Below are 18583 nucleotides of genomic sequence, written 5' to 3' on the forward strand. Positions count from 1 at the left end.
AAGACTATACTGCATATTTTTGCTATTGTGTATATATATCTTGTGTATATTTCCTATCCTCTCACTGAGGGTACACTCTAAGATACTTTGGCATATTGTCATAAAAATAAAGTACCTTTATTTTTAGTATAACTGTGTATTGTGTTTTCTTATGATATTGTGCATATGACACTAGGTGGTACTGTAGTAGCTTCACACGTCTCCTAGTTCAGCCTAAGCTGCTCTGCTAAGCTACCATTATCTATCAGCCTAAGCTGCTAGACACCCTATACACTAATAAGGGATAACTGGGCCTGGTGCAAGGTGCAAGTACCCCATGGTACTCACTACAAGCCAGTCCAGCCTCCTACAGACAGCAAAGCAAAGATGACAACACCATACAGAGGCACAAAACACCATCACACACACATCCACGCACAAAACACCACACACCCCTAAACATCACCTCAGACATCACCCACACCACCCCATGTTCACCGCAAAGACACCCCAGGTTTTCTGAGGAGGAGCTCAGGGTCATGGTGGATGAAATCATCCGGGTAGAGCCACAGCTATTCGGATCACAAGTGCAGCACACCACCATAGCTAGGAAGATGGAGCTATGGCGCAGAATCGTGGACAGGGTCAGCGCAGTGGGACAGCACCCAAGAACACGGGATAACATCAGTAAGAGCTGGAACGGCCCACGGGGGAAGGTGTGTTCCGTGGTCTCAAGACACCACATCGCGGTTCAGAGGACTGGCGGACCCCCACCTCCTCCCCCACAACTAACATGGGGGGAGCAGGTCTTGGCTATACTGCATCCTGAGGGCCTCACAGGAGTAGCTGGAGGAATTGGTAAGTCAAAGCTTTCACTACTTCATCCCCCACCCTACTTGCATGCAATCACATACCCTCACACTCACCCCCCCATCACTCCAACTCCTCACAGATGTCCCACTATCACAAACCACACATCCCAATACCAGGCTGTAGGAGGCTGGACTGGCTTGTAGTGAGTACCAAGGGGTACTTGCACCTTGCACCAGGCCCAGTTATCCCTTATTAGTGTATAGGGTGTCTAGCAGCTTAGGCTGATAGATAATGGTAGCTTAGCAGAGCAGCTTAGGCTGAACTAGGAGACGTGTGAAGCTACTACAGTACCACTTAGTGTCATATGCACAATATCATAAGAAAACACAATACACAGTTATACTAAAAATAAAGGTACTTTATTTTTATGACAATATGCCAAAGTATCTTAGAGTGTACCCTCAGTGAGAGGATAGGAAATATACACAAGATATATATACACAATAGCAAAAATATGCAGTATAGTCTTAGAAAACAGTGCAAACAATGTATAGTTACAATAGGATGCAATGGGGAAACATAGGGATAGGGGCAACACAAACCATATACTCCAAAAGTGGAATGCGAACCACGAATGGACCCCAAACCTATGTGACCTTGTAGAGGGTCGCTGGGACTATTAGAAAATAGTGAGAGTTAGAAAAATAACCCTCCCCAAGACCCTGAAAAGTGAGTGCAAAGTGCACTAAAGTTCCCCTAAGGACAAAGAAGTCGTGTTAGAGGAATAATGCAGGAAAGACACAAACCAACAATGCAACAACTGTGGATTTCCAATCCAGGGTACCTGTGGAACAAGGGGACCAAGTCCAAAAGTCACAAGCAAGTCGGAGATGGGCAAATGCCCAGGAAATGCCAGCTGCGGGTGCAAAGAAGCTTCGACTGGACAGAAGAAGCTGAGGTTTCTGCAGAAACAAAAAGGGCTAGAGACTTCCCCTTTGGTGGACGGATCCCTCTCGCCGTGGAGAGTCGTGCAGAAGTGTTTTCCCGCCGAAAGAACGCCAACAAGCCTTGCTAGCTGCAAATCGTGCGGTTAGCGTTTTTGGATGCTGCTGTGACCCTGGAGGGACCAGGAGGTCGCAAATTGGACCAGGAGAGAGAGGGGACGTCGAGCAAGACAAGGAGCCCTCTCAGCAGCAGGTAGCACCCGGAGAAGTGCCAGAAACAGGCACTACGAGGATGCGTGAAACGGTGCTCACCCGAAGTCGCACAAAGGAGTCCCACGTCGCCGGAGACCAACTTAGAAAGTCGTGCAATGCAGGTTAGAGTGCCGTGGACCCAGGCTTGGCTGTGCACAAAGGATTTCCGCCGGAAGTGCACAGGGGCCGGAGTAGCTGCAAAAGTCGCGGTTCCCAGCAATGCAGCCCAGCGAGGTGAGGCAAGGACTTACCTCCACCAAACTTGGACTGAAGAGTCACTGGACTGTGGGGGTCACTTGGACAGAGTCGCTGGATTCGAGGGACCTCGCTCGTCGTGCTGAGAGGAGACCCAAGGGACCGGTAATGCAGCTTTTTGGTGCCTGCGGTTGCAGGGGGAAGATTCCGTCGACCCACTGGAGATTTCTTCGGAGCTTCTGGTGCAGAGAGGAGGCAGACTACCCCCACAGCATGCACAAGCAGGAAAACAGTCGAGAAGGCGGCAGGATCAGCGTTACAGAGTTGCAGTAGTCGTCTTTGCTACTATGTTGCAGGTTTGCAGGCTTCCAGCGCGGTCAGCAGTCGATTCCTTGGCAGAAGGTGAAGAGAGAGATGCAGAGGAACTCAGATGAGCTCTTGCATTCGTTATCTAAAGTTTCCCCAGAGACAGAGACCCTAAATAGCCAGAAAAGAGGGTTTGGCTACCTAGGAGAGAGGATAGGCTACTAACACCTGAAGGAGCCTATCAGAAGGAGTCTCTGACGTCACCTGGTGGCACTGGCCACTCAGAGCAGTCCAGTGTGCCAGCAGCACCTCTGTTTCCAAGATGGCAGAGGTCTGGAGCACACTGGAGGAGCTCTGGACACCTCCCAGGGGAGGTGCAGGTCAGGGGAGTGGTCACTCCCCTTTCCTTTGTCCAGTTTCGCGCCAGAGCAGGGGCTAAGGGATCCCTGAACCGGTGTAGACTGGCTTATGCAGAATTGGGCACATCTGTGCCCAACAAAGCATTTCCAGAGGCTGGGGGAGGCTACTCCTCTCCTGCCTTCACACCATTTTCCAAAGGGAGAGGGTGTCACACCCTCTCTCAGAGGAAGTTCTTTGTTCTGCCATCCTGGGCCAGGCCTGGCTGGACCCCAGGAGGGCAGATGCCTGTCTGAGGGGTTGGCCGCAGCAGCAGCTGCAGTGAAACCCCAGGAAGGGCAGTTTGGCAGTACCAGGGTCTGTGCTACAGACCACTGGGATCATGGGATTGTGCCAACTCTGCCAGGATGGCATAGAGGGGGCAATTCCATGATCATAGACATGTTACATGGCCATATTCGGAGTTACCATTGTGAAGCTACATATAGGTAGTGACCTATATGTAGTGCACGCGTGTAATGGTGTCCCCGCACTCACAAAGTTCAGGGAATTGGCTCTGAACAATGTGGGGGCACCTTGGCTAGTGCCAGGGTGCCCTCACACTAAGTAACTTTGCACCTAACGTTTACCAGGTAAAGGTTAGACATATAGGTGACTTATAAGTTACTTAAGTGCAGTGTAAAATGGCTGTGAAATAACGTGGACGTTATTTCACTCAGGCTGCAGTGGCAGGCCTGTGTAAGAATTGTCAGAGCTCCCTATGGGTGGCAAAAGAAATGCTGCAGCCCATAGGGATCTCCTGGAACCCCAATACCCTGGGTACCTCAGTACCATATACTAGGGAATTATAAGGGTGTTCTAGTAAGCCAATGTAAATTGGTAAAAATGGTCACTAGCCTGTTAGTGACAATTTGGAAAGAAATGAGAGAGCATAACCACTGAGGTTCTGATTAGCAGAGCCTCAGTGAGACAGTTAGTCACTACACAGGTAACACATTCAGGCACACTTATGAGCACTGGGGCCCTGGGTTACCAGGGTCCCAGTGACACATACAACTAAAACAACATATATACAGTGAAAAATGGGGGTAACATGCCAGGCAAGATGGTACTTTCCTACACAACCCCCCCCCCAAACGAAGGACAATAAGACTAGCCATGACCTGATGAGTCTTCATTGTCTAAGTGGAAATGTCTTGAGAGTCCATCTGCATTGGAGTGGCTACTCCCAGGTCTATGTTCCACTGTATAGTCCATTCCCTGTAGGGATATGGACCACCTCAACAATTTAGGATTTTCACCTTTCATTTGTTTTAGCCAAAGTAGAGGTTTGTGGTCTGTCTGAACAATGAAGTGAGTGCCAAACAGGTATGGCCTCAACTTCTTCAGTGCCCAGACCACAGCAAAGGCCTCCCTCTCAATGGCAGACCAACGCTTTTCTCTAGGGGTCAACCTCCTACTAATAAAAGCAACAGGTTGATCCTGGCCCTCAGAATTAAGTTGTGAAAAGACTGCCCCTACTCCTAATTCAGATGCATCAGTTTGGACATAGAATTTTTTAGAGTAACAAGGGCTTTTCAGGACAGGTGCAGAGCACATGGCCTGCTTTAGCTCCTCAAAAGCTTTCTGACAGTTTGCTGTCCATAATACCTTTTTAGGCATTTTCTTGGATGTGAGGTCATTAAGAGGGGCTGCAATGGAGCCATAGTTCTTAATGAACCTCCTGTAATACCCAGTGAGGCCTAGGAAGGCTCTCACCTGAGTCTGAGTGGTAGGGGGAACCCAATCAATAATTGTTTTGATTTTCCCCTGAAGTGGTGCAATCTGTTCCCCACCAACAAGGTGTCCCAGATAAACCACCTTACCCTGCCCTATCTGGCACTTTGAAGCCTGGATAGTGAGGCCTGCCTTTTGCAGAGCCTCCAAAACTTTCCATAGGTGGACCAGGTGATCATCCCAGCTGGAGCTAAAGACAGCTATATCGTCCAGATATGCTGCACTGAAAGCTTCCAGCCCTTGCAGGACTGTGTTCACCAACCTCTGAAAAGTGGCAGGTGCATTTTTCAAACCAAAAGGCATTACAGTAAACTGGTAATGTCCTCCAATGGTCAAAAATGCAGTCTTTGGTTTAGCATCTTCTGACAATTTGATCTGCCAATACCCTGCAGTCAAATCAAAAGTGCTTAGATACTTGGCAGATGCCAGTGTATCTATGAGCTCATCTGCCCTGGGTATAGGGTGAGCATCAGTTTTGGTTACAAAGTTGAGACCTCTATCGTCTACACAAAACCGCATTTCCTTCTTTCCATCTTTGGAATGGGGTTTTGGTACCAGTACCACAGGAGAAGCCCATGGACTGTCAGAGTGCTCAACCACTCCTAGTTCTAACATTTTCTGGACCTCTTGCTTTATGCAGTCCCTGACATGGTCAGGCTGCCTATAGATTTTACTTTTGACAGGTAAACTGTCTCCAGTATCTATAGTGTGCTCACACCAAGAAGTGGTACCTGGCACAGTAGAGAAGAGTTCAGAGAATTGATCTAGGAGGTTTATGCAGTTGTCTTTCTGCTCAGCAGTAAGACAATCAGCCAAAACTACACCTTCCACAAGAGCATCTTGTTCTGTGGAAGAGAAGAGATCAGGTAGAGGATCACTGTCTTCTTCCTGTCCCTCATCAGTTGCCATGAGCAGGGTGAGATCAGCCCTGTCATAGTAGGGTTTCAGGCGGTTGACATGGAGCACCCTAAGGGGACTCCTGGCAGTGCCTAAGTCAACCAAGTAGGTGACTTCACCCTTCTTTTCAACAATTGTGTGGGGTCCACTCCATTTATCTTGGAGTGCTCTTGGGGCCACAGGCTCCAAGACCCACACTTTCTGCCCTGGTTGGTACTGAACCAAAACAGCCTTCTGATCATGCCATTGCTTCTGGAGCTCTTGGCTGGCCTGAAGGTTTTTACTGGCCTTTTTCATGTACTCAGCCATCCTTGATCTGAGGCCAAGTACATAATCCACAATATCCTGCTTAGGAGCTTTTAAAGGTTGTTCCCAACCCTCCTTTACAAGTGTGAGTGGACCCCTAACAGGGTGTCCAAAAAGAAGTTCAAAGGGGCTGAAGCCCACTCCTTTCTGGGGTACCTCCCTGTAGGCAAAAAGGAGGCATGGTAGAAGGATATCCCATCTCCTGCGGAGTTTTTCAGGGAGACCCATAATCATGCCTTTGAGAGTTTTATTAAATCTCTCCACCAGTCCATTTGTTTGTGGATGATAGGGTGTTGTGAACTTGTAAGTTACACCACACTCCTTCCACATGGCCTTTAAGTATGCAGACATGAAATTGCTTCCCCTGTCTGATACTACTTCCTTTGGGAAGCCCACCCTGGAAAATATTCCCAGGAGGGCCTTTGCCACTGCAGCTGCTGTAGTGGTCCTTAAAGGAATAGCTTCAGGATATCTTGTGGCATGGTCCACTACCACCAAGATAAATCTATTGCCTGAAGCAGTAGGAGGGTCAAGGGGGCCAACTATGTCAACCCCTACCCTTTCAAAGGGAACCCCAACCACAGGCAGTGGAATAAGGGGTGCCTTTGGGGTGCCACCTGTCTTGCCACTGGCTTGACAGGTTTCACAGGACTTACAAAATTCCTTTGTGTCCTCAGACATTCTAGGCCAATGAAACAGGGGAACAAGCCTGTCCCAAGTTTTCATTTGTCCTAGATGCCCAGCTAAGGGAATGTCATGTGCCAGGGTTAGGAGGAACTTTCTGTACTCCTGAGGAATCACTAATCTCCTGGCAGCTCCAGGTTTAGGATCCCTATGCTCAGTGTACAAGAGGTTGTCCTCCCAGTAAACTCTGTGAGAGTCACTGACATCCCCATTAGCCTGTTTGACAGCTTGCTCTCTGAGACCCTCTAATGTGGGACAGGTTTGCTGTGTCACACTCAGCTCCTCTCTGGCAGGCCCCCCTTCACCCAAAAGCTCAGCAGTGTCTGCTTCCAGCTCCTCTGGTGTAGGTTCTGCACAGGGAGGGAATTCTTCTTCCTCAGAAGTTGAATCCACTGTAGAGGGAGGGATAGTAGGAAGTGGTTTGCTTCTACTAGCCCTAGCTTTAGGGAGCACTTGGTCCATTGTTCCAGGATCCAAGCTTCCCTGTCCTTTTTGCTTTTTGGCCTGAGCCCTTGTCAAAGCAAAAATATGCCCTGGGATGCCCAGCATTGCTGCATGGGCCTCCAACTCCACATCTGACCAAGCTGATGTCTCCAAATCATTCCCTAATAGACAGTCTACAGGTAAATCTGAAGCTACCACAACTTTCTTTGGACCAGTAACCCCCCCCCAGTTGAGATTTACAACAGCCATGGGGTGGCTAAGTGTGTTGTTGTGAGCATCGGTTACTTGGTACTGGTGACCAAGTAGGTGTTGTTCAGGGTGGACCAGTTTCTCTATGACCATAGTCACACTGGCACCAGTGTCCCTGTAGGCCTGAACCTCAACACCATTTATTAGGGGTAGCTGCTTGTACTTATCCATATTAAGGGGACAAGCAACTAAGGTGGCTAAATCAATAGCCCCCTCAGAGACTAACACAGCCTCTGTGGCCTCCCTAACAAGGCCAACCCCAACTAAGTTACCAATAGTGAGCCCAGCTACTCCCTTGGATTGGCTATTAGTAGGTTTGCTCCCACCACCACTGCTATTAGTAGGGACACTAGGTGTAGCAGTAGGGGTTGTAGTGGTAGGAGGCTTGGTGCCTTTCTTTGGACAACTGGGATCTGTTGTCCAATGGCCTTTTATTTTACATAAATAGCACCATGGTTTCTTTTCCTTGTTCTGATTAAAAGAGGATTTGGGCCCACCACCCCCACCAGAGTGTTTTTGTGGGCCTGATGAAGACTCATTTTTAGATTTGTCCCCACCCTTGTCAGAAGACTTACCATCCTTTTTTTTGTTGCCATCTTTGTCACCCCCTGTATGAATTTTTCTGTTCACCCTTGTTCTGACCCATTTGTCTGCCTTCTTTCCCAATTCTTGGGGAGAGGTCAGATCAGAGTCCACCAAGTACTGGTGCAACAAATCAGACACACAATTATTAAGAATATGCTCTCTCAGGATCAAGTTATACAGGCTGTCATAATCAGTAACTTTACTGCCATGTAACCACCCCTCCAAGGCCTTCACTGAATGGTCAATGAAATCAACCCAGTCTTGTGAAGACTCCTTTTTGGTCTCTCTGAACTTTATCCTGTATTGTTCAGTGGTTAAGCCATAACCATCCAGGAGTGCATTCTTAAGAACTTGGAAATTATTAGCATCATTTTCTTTCACAGTAAGGAGCCTATCCCTACCTTTTCCACTAAATGATAGCCATAGGATAGCAGCCCACTGCCTTTGAGGGACATCCTGTACAACACAGGCCCTCTCAAGTGCAGCAAACCACTTGTTAATGTCATCCCCCTCCTTATAAGGGGGAACTATCTTGTGCAGATTCCTGGAATCATGCTCTTTTGCAGGATGACTATGGGGAATACTGCTGCTGCCACCATGGGTTTCTAAACCCAACTTCTGTCTCTCCTTCTCTACTTCTAAAGTCTGTCTATCCAAATCCAGCTGTTGCTTCTTGAGCTTCAGTCTGGTTTGTTCCACTCTCAATCTATTGAGCTCCCTTTCTAACAATCTGTCATCAGGGTGGGTGGGAGGGACATGCCTTGAAACAGAAGTATGGTGAGAATGGACAGAAGGAGACCTGTCCCTTACAGAAGCCACCCTAACAGCTTGGCTAACAGAAACATCACTACCAGTATGGTGAGAATAAATGCTTTTGCTATGATGTGAGACAACACTATTTATATGGTGTGGCTCATCATCATTACCAACTATGCTAGACTGTCTAGTAATGGGCAGGCTAGGAAGTTTCTTTCCTGAATCTTTTCCTGGGGGAGTCCCTGGATCAGATTGAGAACCATTAGCTACTTTTTCAACAGATGGGGCACTTCTAGCCTTATCCATTGTATTGTCAGCATACCTATGTCACGCAGCTCTAGTCCATGAGGAAACATAGCAGAGGTCACATAGTGGGACCCACATCTGTGAAATCGAAAGGGAAAGTGACAAATCAGGGTCCATACACTGGGTGAAAGTGACAGACAGATGAGAGGTAGAAAAAGTGAATCAGATGTAGCAGGCAGTGATTTCGTCTTACCTGTGTCTCACTGGAAGTATTGATGAATCACCTTGTTTCTGTTGTCGATTTCCTGTTCTTCTTCCTCGTCTTCACTATCCACAGGCTCCACAGCTGCCACAAGACCTCCTTCAGGACCATCCTCCTGCAGAAAAGGCAGCTGTCGTCGCAAAGCCAAGTTGTGCAGCATACAGCAGGCCACGATGATCTGGCACACCTTCTTTGGTGCGTAGAATAGGGAAACACCCGTCATGTAGGCACCTAAACCTGGCCTTCAGTAGGCCGAAGGACCTCTCTATAACCCTCCTAGTTCGCCCATGTGCCTCATTGTAGCGGTCCTCTGCCCTTGTCCTAGGATTCCTCACTGGGGTCAGTAGCCATGACAGGTTGGGGTAGCCAGAGTCATCTGCAAATGTTGTTACAACTGTTAGACACACACTTACCCTTAGGGGCAACCCCATTCCCAGACACCTAGTCACACTGTATAGGGTCCATGTCCTCACCTAATAGCCACACACAGTGCCTCTGGAGTTGCCCCATCACATAAGGGATGCTGCTATTCCTCAGAATGTAAGCGTCATGCACTGATCCAGGAAACTTGGCATTCACATGGGAGTTGTACTGGTCGGCCAAACACACCATCTGCACATTCATTGAATGGTAGCTCTTCCGGTTTCTGTACACCTGTTCACTCCTGCGGGGGGGGGCTAAGGCCACATGTGTCCCATCAATGGCACCTATGATGTTGGGGATATGTCCCAGGGCATAGAAGTCACCTTTCACTGTAGGCAAATCCTCCATCTGAGGGAGCACGATGTAGCTGTGCATGTGTTTCAGCAGGGCAGACAACACTCTGGACAACACGTTGGAGAACATAGGCTGGGACATCCCAGAGGCTATGGCCACTGTCGTCTGAAAAGACCCACTTGCCAGGAAATGGAGTGCTGACAGCACCAGCACTATAGGGGGGGATACCTGTGGGATGGCGGATAGCTGACATCAGGTCTGGCTCCAACTGGGCACACAGTTCATGGATTGTGGCACGGTCCAGTCTGTAGGTGACAATTACATGTCGCTCTTCCATTGTCAACAGGTCCACCAGCGGTCTGTACACCGGAGGATGCCGCCATCTCCTCACCTGCCCCAGCGGACGTACTCTGTGGAGGAGAACAGCGAGCAGAGGGTCAGCCAACACTGATGTACGAAAACACAACTTTATTGCACATATTTTTCAATCCGATATGTGCCTGTCTTAGTGTGTATGCAAGGCCTAGGTATGTGTGACGCATTTAACCATAATGCCATGTGGCCCCCTGAAATGGCGGCTGCCTGACCTGTAAGGTGGGACAATGGGATATGAGGTAACTGCGCTGGCGTTGTACACTGCCGCAGTAGGCGGTCGAAGACCGCCGCGCAATCCTGCATTGGTTAACATTGGGCCGTATGGGTCCCAGGAGCCAATGACGATGTACGCTGGCGGTGACGGTACGCACCGCAGCGGACGTGACCGCCATTTTCTATCTGTTCACTCACTTGATACCTGATGTTCAACAGGAGATGACCTACACTGCAAGTGCTGCTGTGACCTCAGTCTGGAAGAGACAATAGCTCATGTGTTTGGGGAAAGGGCCCCTGCCTTCACCACGGAGGAGTTTGAGAAACTAGTGGATGGGGTCCCCCCCCCTTACACGCTGCTCTACGTTCCTCCAGACAAACAGGTAAGTACACTGTGAGCATGCTGTATGGGCAATGCCTGTGTGGATGGAAGATGGAAGGGGAGAATTAGGCGTGCATGAAACGACAGTGAGTGTATGTGTGTCATGGCAAGGGTAGGAATGCGGGCCAAAGACTGTGACGGTGCGGACGGTTATATCTTCTCCTTTTCCCCTGTCCTATTCCTGTAGGTCAGCGCCCACCAGAAGAAGGATATTTGGCGTGCCATCGCCAAGGAAGTCAGGACCCTGGGTGTCCACCACAGACGTAGCACCCACTGCCGGAAAAGATGGGAGGACATTCGGCGCTTGAGCAATAAGACAGCGGAGGCCCCGCTGGGGATGGCCTCCCAAGGTGGGGGGGTGAGGAGGGGTGCCCTTCGCACCATCACACTCCTGATGTTCCAGATCCTGGCGGTGGCATACCCGGAGTTGGATGGGCGCTTGAGAGCATCACAGCAGCCACAAGGGGGTGAGTACACTCTCATTCAGCTGATTCAGCGCACATTGGAGGTGTCTGGTTGGGGGCGGTGGGCTGTGGGTACCCCTTGGCCAGGATGAGTTTTGTAGGCATGTTCCCTCCGTAAGGCAGGCTATGTGGCACCCCACCAGTGTTAAGAGCCATCTACACCTAGTCAGGCTCCTGTGACTCATGTGTGCAGCAGTCGGGCATAGGCCTTGTACCCCATGTCCCTGTGATTAATTAGGGAACTCTAAGTGTATGGCGTAGTGCAGAGGGCTGCTGTGTCTGTAGTGTCCGCCAACTGTAGCGGTATTGCATGCAAAGAACATGTCTTTCTTCTGTCTTCCCCACCTTTTTGTGGTCTACCTGTTCTTGTGTGCATTAGCATCATCAGGCAGAGGAGCAGTGGCACCGGAGCAGGAGGGAGCTGCATCCCACATGGCCCTGGAGGGCAAAACAGCGGAGTCTGAAGGCACCAGTGGGACGGCGGGCGAGGGGAGTTCCACGGCGGGGACAGGAGCTGAGACCAGCGACACGGACTCCTCCTCTGATGGGAGCTCCCTTGCAGTGGCGGGCCCCTCTGTGCCCCCTGCATCTACAGGTACAGCCGCCACCCCCCCCCCACCAGCATCGCCCTCACAGCAGCACCTCAGCCCCTGCCCCTGTCAGCCCTGCTGCCCTAAGTGAGGAGGCCATTGACCTCCTCAGATCCCTCACTGTTGGGCAGTCTACCATTCTGGATGCTATCCAGGGTGTAGAGAGGCAGTTGCAACAGACAAATGCATACCTGGAGGGCATTCATTCTGGTCAGGCAGCCCAACAGTCAGCTTTTCATACGCTGGCCTCAGCACTGATGGCAGCCATTGTCCCTGTGTCCAGCCTCCCCCCTCCAACTTCCTCCACCCAGACCTAATCCCCTGTACCTCAGCCTATCCCAAGCACACCATCAGACCAGCATGCACACACCTCAACACACAAGGGTAGCTCTGGCGAACATAAGCACCACACATCCCACAGGCACTCACACAAGCATCATACCCATGCAGACATACCAACATCCAGTGCCTCCGCTGTGTCCCCCTCCTCCTCGTCTCCCTCATCCCTCCTGGTCACGTCTCCACTCACACCTGCATGCACTACATCTTCAGCCACTACGTCCATCACCACACACCGCTCATGTGCACTCACCACACCACTACCAGTCACACATCCCCAGTTTCCTCTCCCAGTGTGTCTGTGAGCCCTCCTCCCAAAGTACACAAACGCAGGCACCCACCTCACAACAGCCTCCAGCCCATGCACCTTCACCCAAATTCAGCAGATGTACACCTCCTACAACCACTACCTCTTCCTCCACTCCCAAACCCCCTCCATCTACCCTTCCCAGTGTGTCTAAAACGTTTCCTGTCAAACCTTGACCTCTTCCCTCTCACCTCCCCCACCTCTTCTGTCCCCTATGGCACGGCTTGTCAGGTCACAACCCAGCACCTCAGCCACCACATCAACGGGAACAGTGGTGCCAGCAGTAACCGGCTTCTGGAGTGCGCCAAGCAGCAGGGCAGCCAGTGTGCCAAGGAGCCAGACCACAGACAGTCCCCCCCACCTCAGAAACATAAGAAGTTGGCCACAGCCTGGAGGGAGAAGGGCAAAACACCTGCCACCAAGGGCTCTCCCAGGACTACAGTTGGTTGTGTGAAGACAGCTGCGCCACCATCCAAGGTGGGGAAGGGGCACAGAAAGAAAGTGAAGTCGCCGCCAACCTGCATGGCGGACAAGACCGCTTCCGCCACCAGCACTGCTTCCCAGGACACCGCCGCCACCAGCACTGCTTCGACACCGCCGCCACCAGCACTGCTTCCCAGGACACCGCCGCCACCAGCACCGCTTCCCAGGACACCGCCGCTACCATCACCGCGTCCCAGGACACCGCCGCCACCAGCACGCTCACTGAGCCACCCACCAGCACTGCAGGCCAATGAGCGCCGCTAGCACCGCCGCTACTGAGGCTGCCACAATCACCGCCAGTGGACACGCCACATATGCCAGTGGCACCACCGCAGATATGGCTGCCATCCTCCGTGGTCAGTCGTACGAAGCTGGTGGTCAGTTTCAGGGGCCTGGACAGCTTCCATGGCCCACTGTGAGTGGAGATTCACATCCACTACCTTTGTCCTTGGCAGGATGAAGCACTCTGGGCACCAAGCCCCCTCCAGAACCAGTGGAGATTCACATCCACTACCTCAGTCCTTGGCAGGATGAAGCACGCTGGGCACAAAGCCCCCTCCAGAACCAGTGGAGAAAAGCATCCACTACCTTAGTCCTTGGCAGGATGAAGCACTCTGGGCACAAACCCCCCTCCAGAACCAGTGGAGACTGTTATTCACTTGTGAGACTGTGGCTTTGCACTCCCCAGGATGCAGCAGTGGGCAAACCACCCACTGAAAAGACTTGTGAGACTGTGGCGTTGCACTCCCCAGGATACATCAATGGGCATGGAGCCCTGTGCACTCATCCGGCTGAGGTGCCCCCCCTTCCCTTCCCCCTGAGGTGCCTGTTGTATTTCGATCTGATGCCCCTGCAGTGTTCGCTCCGTTTTGATTGGATATCTTGTGTGGGCCTCGCCCATGCATTTTGGGCCCAGTGGTCCACGGACTATGTATGTGCAGCACATGGACTTTAATTCTTGGTGTATATATTTGTTAATAGTGTGTATATATATTTATGAGTACCTGATTTTTATTGATTCAGAATCGTTACAATCATTTCCATTGTCCTTGCATTCTTCCGGGGGCCTTGGGGGGTGTAACTGTAATGTATCAACATGTATTTATGTGTGTGTGTGTTGTAGTTGGTGAGGGTGGGGGTGTTGCGTGTGTGTGTCACTCTTTTCCCTCCCCCCTCCCCTGTGTCGTAGGTGCAGTACTCACTGTGGTCTTCGCCGCTGGCGTTCGTGCTCCTGGTAGAGGAGCAGGAAGACAATGGCTGGTAGAATATGGAGTTCCGGCTCCATGGCATCCTGGTTCCTCGTATGGTGTGTAGAGGTGAGCATTTTTCCTTCCAAGTTCTTTTTCCGCCGTGTTTTTGTTCGCGTTGAATCCACCCCTGAAAAGGTGGCGGATTGGCCTCTCATGATACTGTGGGCGGTACATTGTCTTCCGCCTGTCTGTTGGTGGTGACCACCATGCTGTTTGTTTGTACCCACGTGGCGGTCGGAGTGTTAAAGTGGCTGTCTATGTTGGCGGTTTCCGCCACGGTTGTGATTACATTTTTTTTACCGCCGCCCTGTTGGCTGTTTTACCGCCGCTTTAACACCGACCGCCAGGGTTATAATGAGGACCTATAGGTTTGTTGACGATACAATATTCTTTTTTTCCCGTAATTACTTCTTACATAAGGGTTAACGAGCATCTAACCCTCTCTGTAGCCACACATTTTAACTACCATCTATTGAGGCAAGCTGGTTCTCTTTTTCCAAAAGTGTTCACTCTTTCACGTTGGTCTAAATATTGTCCTGACGACTTTTTCTCTACCTCCTCATTCTTACATATATTTGACCCACAGCGGTACTTCATTGTACTAAACAACGCTAAATGGATGATCAGCTTTTTATTGGCTTAATTGCTGTGAAAATTAGGCAAGCTGATGAGAGAAGAGGACCATCTCCAACTATCTTTTTCTTCCTATTAAAAGGTGCAATGCCTTGGCGAAGAAGCAGACTTCTGATGGCTTATGTGCTCCTCCCACCAGAGCGGAGGCAGCTACTGTGGAGAGATATTCTTATGGTATCCATTCTCAAAAAACGAATGTGTGGGTGCAAATTGTCAATCAGAGGAACACATTATTTACCTTTGTTAACGTATATTCATCCATGTAATTTTATTTTTTTACTATTACGATGTTTAGATTTTCTTCAGTTTATATTTATTTTGTTATTGTAAAGAACAATGGATGCTACAAAGTACAACCAGATTCTGAATTTTATATACGCAGTAATGTGTACCCTGATGATTTCAGTAAAATAATGAAGCATGGATTACGGAGACTTTCCAAAAAAATCACCATTGATGGTAAGTTATTTTTCAAATTACTTTGGAATTAGAAAATTGTTATACATTCATACAATTTACTGTACTTGTTTGAATGAAGCTTCATGAATTGGTGATCCTTTCAATTATATTGATCTACCTACTTATGTGTTAACAAATATTGTTTAGTCTGATTCATTTCATTATATTTTATATTTTTAATGATTGTTAGCGTGTGTGTGTATATATATGTGTATATATATATATATATATATATATATATACACATATATATATATATATATATATATATTACGTGCTTTTAATGTATCTCTCGTGCAACATCTGCAGTAAATAGAAATCGTCCTTTAAACGTTCTCATGTTTTTTTGGCAAATTAGGTGAAAAGGTGTTCTTTGTAGGAAAGGGGAAGAAGGCACAAGTTATCGTTGGTGAAGAATTGGCAAAACACATTTTTTACTAATTGGAGGTCACTCTGGAACTAACAAAACTAAAAAGAGTATTGGCAGCCATTTCTAGTGGCCAAACATGACTGATATTGAACAGTGGGTGAGTTATGTGTTGCTAATCTTTCAAAATAACTTCTAGGTAAAACAATTATTTTCTTTTATGTTTTTATTGAGACATACTTGTAAAGCTATTGTTAGGCAAGTTTTTCATTCCTAATAAAGGTATTTTTGCACACATCAGTCATTTGAGCAATCAGACGCTTTTAAAGGGCGGCTTATCACCCATGGAGGCTCAAATAGCTGTTGCGGACGTGCTGCACACTCTGCGATCCATGTCTTTAGATCCTTTGTGAGCTGGTTCAGTGAGTCTGCATGTCTGAGTTTGAGTGGAAGCGTGTTTGACTGGGCTACAAGGTAAGAAAAGCATCTGCCTTCAGATGTGCTCTTCCTGATTCTGTGGATGGCAGCAAGGGTGGGTTTGGAGGATAAGATCTGCCTGGTGTTCTTTCCCTAACCGGTACCCACAATTGGCACGGCCCTGGCACACAGATATGTCCATTGTAAATGGTACACCTGGTACCAAGGGCCTGTTGCCAAGGAAGGTCTCTAAGGGCTGCAGCATGCCATATGACACCCTGGAGACCCCTCACTCAGCACAGACACACTGCTTGCCAGCTTGGTTGTGCTGGTTGGGAGAAAATGACTAAGTCAACATGGCACTCCCCTCAGGGTGCCTTGCCAACCTCACACTGCCTATGGCATAGATAAGTCACAACAAAGACTGTACTGGGTGGATATGCTTCTCACCTCCCCCTGCAGGAACTGTAACACCTGGCGGGGAGCCTCAAAGGCTCATGCCTTTTGTTACAACACCCCAGGGCATCCCAGCTAGTGGAGATGGACTCCCCCCCACTTTAGGCAGCAAGGCTGGAGGAGATGATGAGGGAAACAAGGAGGAGCCACCCACCAGTCAGGACAGCCCCTAAGGTGCCCTGAGGTGACGCTTAACTTTTATAATTCCTCCATCTTGAGATTGGAAGATGCCCCCAAAAGCAATATGGATGTGCCCCCATCACCTCAGGGTGGATGCACCAAGAGGGTGTAGCCACCCGCAAGGGCAGTAGCCATTGGCTACTGCCCCAAGACCTAAACACACCCCTAAATTGAGTATTTAGGGGCGACCCTGAACCCAGGAAATCAGATTCCTGCAACCTGCACAAATAAGTTCTGCTGACCTGAAAGCCCCGCAGAGATGACGGAAACACTAACTGACTTGGCTCCAGCCCTACCGGCCTGTCCCCAGACTCAAACTGCACAGCTATGCATCTGTCGGGGAACAGCGACCTCTGAGGACACTGCAACATTTTTGCAAGTTTTGAAAGAACTCTCCCTTCCCGCCGGAAGCGTGAGACTTCTCACTCTGCATCCAATGCCCCCACCTCGAGCTCCAGAAAACAAATACCGCAGAGGGGACTCCCATGCGACTGCGATAACGTGAGTAACCTGAGTTGAATCTTGTGGTTCTAAAATAAATTAAAATATATTTCTGATGGATACAACTACCTGTGGATTCCTCACCTTATGAATTGGATCCTTGCGCCAGCATCCGACGGAAAGTCTTCTTCCTAGCTGTCTATGTCGACGAGGACGTCATAATGGCATGGCTCCACGTGACTCCGTCTGACGTCAACGTGCCAATAATAGGTCCTTGTCGGCGTACTGACATCAGTTTTCCTTTTTTCCGTGCCTTCGACGCCAATGGTTTTTCTTCCTGGCTCGTTGTTAACTGTAACGATTTTTGGTGGTTACAATGTCGCCTCCGAAGAAGTCCGGTTTCAAGCTGTGTAGAGAATGCGGGGGTCGGATGTCAGTGACCGACCCCCACTCGGACTGTATTTGGTGCCTTAGTTCAGAGCATGATGTGGAAGGTTGCTCTTTGTGTCAGAGCATGAATCCAAAAGCTCTGAAGGAGTGCGAGGCAAGGCTCTTCTTAGCCAAAGCAAAGAAGAAGGGCCGTAAAAAGGATTCCTTCCATGTTTCTCCCAAAAAGCATAAGAAGCAGCGCCATCATGACTCTCGGCGCCGTTCGGAGCGGAGCCGATCGAGGTCGAGGTCTCGATCTTCACGATGCCAGAAGACATGGGAGATGAGTCCTACTGTCATGCCTCAGCAGGAGAGTCCGGAGTTGTCACTGGTCCCTTCAGTTTTTGAGGTCGCTCAAAGTAGCCCTCACTTTTCGCCGGCGCCGAGGGATCCTGATGTTCTGCAGGCAAACTATTGTACTTGGGTTAAGTCTTTTGAGTGTAGTGTGTTCCTCATTTATTGCCTGTGTGTGTACAACAAATGTTTAACACTACCCTCTGACAAGCCTACTGCTCAACTACACCACCAAAAAATAGAGCATTCAAATTATCTAATTTTCCCACTATCAACCTCTAAGGGGAACCTTTAGACTCTGTGCACACTATCTCTCACTTTGAGATAGTATATTCAGAGCCAACTTCCTACATACATCAAAATAGAACCTCATATTGTAAATGTGAGGGTGTCACACATATTATTTCCATGAATAGTAGTGAGCTGCTCCCGTGTTACAATAATGGAAAGACCTCTCTATCCCTGAAAATGAGATGTTAAAACTTTTAGAATGTAGACCAGTGTGCCAGTGACCTGGCCAAAGAGCAAAAGGCAGAATGGGAAGGGGAACAGGGTCATAGAGAAGCAATCACCAGGAGAAAGTAGAGAAGAAAATGAACCTGCAAGGATAAAATAAGGATAAAGGAAGAGTAGGACGGTAGAAGAAAATGGGATAAGGTGAAACCAAGTAAGTCTTGGTTGCCTTGGAACTGAGCAGCCCTATATTTAACAACTTAGGCCAGGTCATAATACGTTC

The 18583-nt window shown here is 49.2% G+C and overlaps 1 long non-coding RNA gene across 1 annotated transcript in view; it reads left to right on the forward strand.

Annotated features, from left to right (window-relative positions):
* The first annotated feature begins 15076 nt into the window (after positions 1-15076).
* The window catches only part of LOC138288419 (uncharacterized), a 40886-nt gene continuing 37379 nt past the window's right edge, over positions 15077-18583 (forward strand). The window contains exon 1 of the long non-coding RNA XR_011202391.1: positions 15077-15263. This is a non-coding gene — a long non-coding RNA (uncharacterized lncRNA). The remainder of the gene's footprint in view (positions 15264-18583) is intronic.

The sequence above is a fragment of the Pleurodeles waltl genome, chromosome 4_1 (assembly GCF_031143425.1).
Source record: "Pleurodeles waltl isolate 20211129_DDA chromosome 4_1, aPleWal1.hap1.20221129, whole genome shotgun sequence".
NCBI lineage: Eukaryota > Metazoa > Chordata > Amphibia > Caudata > Salamandridae > Pleurodeles > Pleurodeles waltl.